Raw genomic sequence first — 4560 nt, 5'->3', positions numbered from 1 at the left:
GATAGGGAAAGATATACTCCCACGGTGGAAAGGAGTGGAGTGACTATTTTCTGGACAAAAATTTGACCTATTATAGTAAGTGTGATGATTTGAGTCCTTGGATGCATATATAAGTAGGGATTTCAAGACAGGAATCTAGCTAGAGACAAGAATTTTGGAGTTAGTAATATATATATTATAATATATATGAAAAGTGAAAGTGAAGTCACTCAGTCGTGTCCGACTCTTTGTGACCCCATGGACAGTAGCCTACCAGGCTCCGTGATCCATGGGATTTTCCAGGCAAGAATACTGGAGTGGGCTGCCATTTCCTTCTCCAGGGGATCTTCCCAACCCAGGGATCGAACCTGGGTCTCCTGCATTGCAGACAGATGCTTTACCATCTGAGCCACTAGGGAAGCCCTGATATATATTATAATATATATAATCATATATAAAATATAATATATGGTATTGTATTATGTATAGTATAATATAGTAATTATATGTATATATAAACCATAGCTTAGCATTAAATTGTCAAAGGAATGCGTGAAGATAAAGAACAAAAAAGGTCCAATTACTGAGTGCTGGAGCACTCTGGCTTTCAGAGGGCGCTGGAAAGAAAAACCAGCAAAGGAGATAAGGAGAGAGTGATCCATAAGGTAAGGGGAAAACAGGAAAGCATGGGGTCTGGAAATATTTATTTATTTATTTATTTTTTTAATTTTATTTTATTTTTAAACTTTACATAATTGTATTAGTTTTGCCAAACAGGTAAATAATAATAAAGATTTTTAGCCTTAATTACTTATGTTGGTAAAGAAAAAAAAAAAGGGTGGAAATGCATAAGATGAACATCCAACTTTAGAAAAAAGGACAACAAAATAAACCCAAAGGAAAGAGCAAGAGGAAATGAAAATGATGAAGCAACATCAATGCAAGTAAAAAATTTCCAAAGATAAAATAGCAACAGCAAATGTTTGTTCTTTGAAAAGACTAACAATTAACACAAGTATGGTGAGACAGTATGTGCTTAGTTGCTCAGTCATATCTGACCCCATGCAATTCCACCAGGATCCTCTGTGCATGGGGATTCTCCAGGCAAGAATACTGGAGTGGGCTGCCTATCCCTTCTCCAGGGAAACTTCCTGACCCAGGAATCGAACCAGGGTCCCCTGCATTGCAGGCAGATTCTTTACCAGCTGACCTGTCCAGGAAGCCCATGGTGACAATTAACCAATCCAAAAGAGACAAAACTCAAATCAGAAATATTAGTAATGGAAAAGAAGTTAAAACTATAACTGCTACAGAGATAAAAGAGGATACAAATATACAGAGAGGATATTATAATCAATTCAATGACAATAAAATTGAAAAGAATGAAATGGACAAAGCACCCCCAAATAAGTTATCAATTCTGAGTTTTAAAAAAAAAAAAAAGCTGACTAGCTATAACAAAATTACTGAATTGGTAGTAAAATCTTCTCCTAAAAATGGCACCAAGTCCCAGGAAGTTTTTCTTTCCTTTATGCCAAACTATACCATTCAAAGAAGACATATTTCTTTGGTACCTAAACTATTGAGAAATACAGTAAAATGGGAATACTCTCCTTCTCATTTATGAACTTAGCAAAATGTTGATAACAATAACTGAATAACAGTAGAAAAATGATTATTATAGTTCAGTATCTCTGACAAACACGCATGCAAAAGTCCTGAACAAAATAATAGCAAGTACCATCTAGTGATGCATTGAAAAGGGTACATGATGGCCAACTTGGGTTATATTTCTGCAATAAGATTAGTTCAACATTAGGCTACCAATTCCTACAATTCAATGGATTAAATTAAAGGGAAAATATGAAAAAGTCACATAGTTACTTCAATAGATGCAAAAAGTGTTTTATAGAATTATGCATTTATTTATTACTATTTGAAAACTCTTAGGAGTAAGCAAAAGAAGGAAATTTCTATCACAGTTAAGTATAATATTTTAGGGACTTCCCAGAGGTCCAGTGGCTAAGAATCCACACTTCCACTGCTAAGAATCCACACTTCCACTGCTAAGAATCCACACTTCCACTGCAGGGGCTCAGGTCTGATGCTTGGTTGGGGAACTAACAGTCCACATGCCTCACAAAGCAGCCAAAAAACAAACAAACAAACAGTTAAATGTAATATTTTAGTGGTGAAATCTTGAAAATATTCTTAATAAGATAAATAAGGGTGTTCAGTCTCAACACTTTTTTCAACATTGCACTATCTTGGCTAGAGCAGAAAGCTAAGAAACAAAGTAAAATAAATAAAAAGAAATTTTAAAAGGTCTATTATTTCCCACAATTACATGATTTATATGTAGAAAACCTACAATGACCTAATTTATTTTAATAAAAAAGAGAGTTAAGTAAGGATGTTGAATATAAAATCAATATACAAAAATTAATTTCATTTCTATATCCAGCAACAAACATTTAGAAAGTTTAATTTTAAAAAGCTTGTTCCAGCTTCTAGGAACAGTAGAATACCTTGGCTAAACTCACCTTTTCTCAAATAACAATTAGAAAATATGAAAAAAAAGTAGAATTATCCAACTTTTTGGGTAAACATGAGTTACCAAAAGCAGAAAGATGCCAGTCAGGAGTCAACCCTTGATAAATGAACTGTGAATTAAACATTCTAGTTTATGACATTCTAAGGTAGTAATGTGCAGAAGGGAATGAAAACCCACTCCAGTATTCTTGCCTAGAAAATTCCATGGACAGAGCAGCCTGGAGGGCTATAGTCTGTGGGGTCCTAAAGAGTTGGACTGGAGAAGGAAAAGGCAACCCACTTCAGTATTCTTGCCTAGAGAATCCCATGATAGAGGAGCTTGGCAGGCTACAGTCTATGGGGTCACAAGAGTCGGACACAACTGAGCGACTAAGCACAGCACAAGGTCGTAAAGTCATTGGCAGAAAGCCACAACCGTACTGGCTTAACATGTTAAAGAACATAACTTGAAACTGGTAAAAAACAAAAAGGTAGATGATAAGGTGAGGAATCCTACATGGTAGGGATCCACAGAAAGTTTGCATGTTTAACTCACTCACATCCTTGGATGAACATTAGCTCTCTTTGCAAAGCGTAGACTCCAGAAGGAGGTGTGGCAATGAAAAACAAAAACAAACAAACAAAAATGATGGAAGTTGAAACAAAGGAGGAAACATGCTTTGGTTCATTGCAGGAAAGACAAAAGTTGGAGTTGGGGTCCAGCTAAGGTAAAAGAAATCTTTCTTCAAGGGAAAATAACAGAATCCAGATCCTATTCAATTTTATAATGTCCAATATCAATTAATTATCAATAGACATGTGAAAAAATAGAAAAGTGTGATCTATACACAAAATAAGTTAATAGACTCCAACTTCAAGGCAATGCAGATGCTGCAATGAGGAGACAGAGGCTTTGAAGTAGCTATTGAGAACGTGGCCAAGGATTTAGAGGAAGATCCCTGGTGGGTCAGTGGTAAAGAATCTGCCTGCCAATGCAGGGAGACGTGGGTTCCATCCTTGGGTCTGAAAGATCCCCTAGAGAAGGAAATGGCAACCCACTGAGTATTCTTACCTGGGAAATCCCGTGGACAGAGGAGCCTGGTGGGCTGCAGTCCATGGGGGTTGCAAAAGAGTTATTGTTTAGTGACTAAACAATAACAGCATTCCTGATGAACAGATGGGAAATATAATCAGAAAACTAAAACCTATAAAAAAAGAGAACAGAATGGAAATTCTAGAGCTGGAAACTACCATAACTGAAATGAAAAATTCACTGAATGAGTTTAACAGCAGATTGGAGATGGGAGAGGAGTCAGTCAGCATAAAACTAGAACAATAGAAATTACACAACCTGAGAAGTAAAAAAATATTGACTAACAAGAACAAAGCTTCAGAGACCTGTATGGCAATATTAAGCAATCTAATATATGTGTTGGAGAAGGCAATGGCAACCCACTCCAGTACTCTTGCCTGGAAAATCCCATGGACGGAGGAGCCTGGTAGGCTGCAGTCCATGGGGTTGCTAAGAGTCGGACACGACTGAGCGACTTCACTTTCACTTTTCACTTTCATGCATTGGAGAAGGAAATGGCAACCCACTCCAGTGTTCTTGCCTGGAGAATCCCAGGGACAGGGGAGCCTGGTGGGCTGCCGTCTATGAGGTTGCACAGAGTCGGACACGGCTGAAGTGACTTAGCAGCAATATATGTGTAATTGGGAACCCAGAAGAAAAGAATAAAGCTGAAAAAATATTTGAAGACATATAATGACAAAGAGAATTCAAAATATACCCAAAATTATAGTATTAATTGATTTTTGACAATGAAGCAAGTCAGTGGGAAAAGGAAAAATTTTAACAATTGTCCTAGGACAACTGGATATCTATATGGGAAAAAATGAGCCTCAAACCCTTACCTTGCCATACAAAGCAATTAACTCATAGAGATAAAATTAAAAGCTAAATTTGCACTGGGGTTTAAACATTTTTGTTGGATGAACATTGAAGCAGCAATTATAAAATAAAGTAACTGATAAATGAGATATCAAAAT

General features: G+C 36.6%; 1 non-coding gene across 1 annotated transcript; it reads right to left on the bottom strand.

Moving 5' to 3' along the window:
• Positions 1 to 326: 326 nt before the first annotated feature.
• On the bottom strand, positions 327 to 398 carry TRNAC-GCA. Its single transcript has one exon. It is a non-coding gene; the product is annotated as a tRNA-Cys (tRNA).
• Between the last annotated feature and the right edge of the window lie 4162 nt (positions 399 to 4560).

This window comes from Bubalus bubalis, chromosome 5, assembly GCF_019923935.1.
Source record: "Bubalus bubalis isolate 160015118507 breed Murrah chromosome 5, NDDB_SH_1, whole genome shotgun sequence".
Taxonomy (NCBI): domain Eukaryota; kingdom Metazoa; phylum Chordata; class Mammalia; order Artiodactyla; family Bovidae; genus Bubalus; species Bubalus bubalis.
The sequence above is the reverse complement of the archived record's forward strand: the minus strand, read 5'-3'. Positions and strand labels throughout refer to the sequence as shown.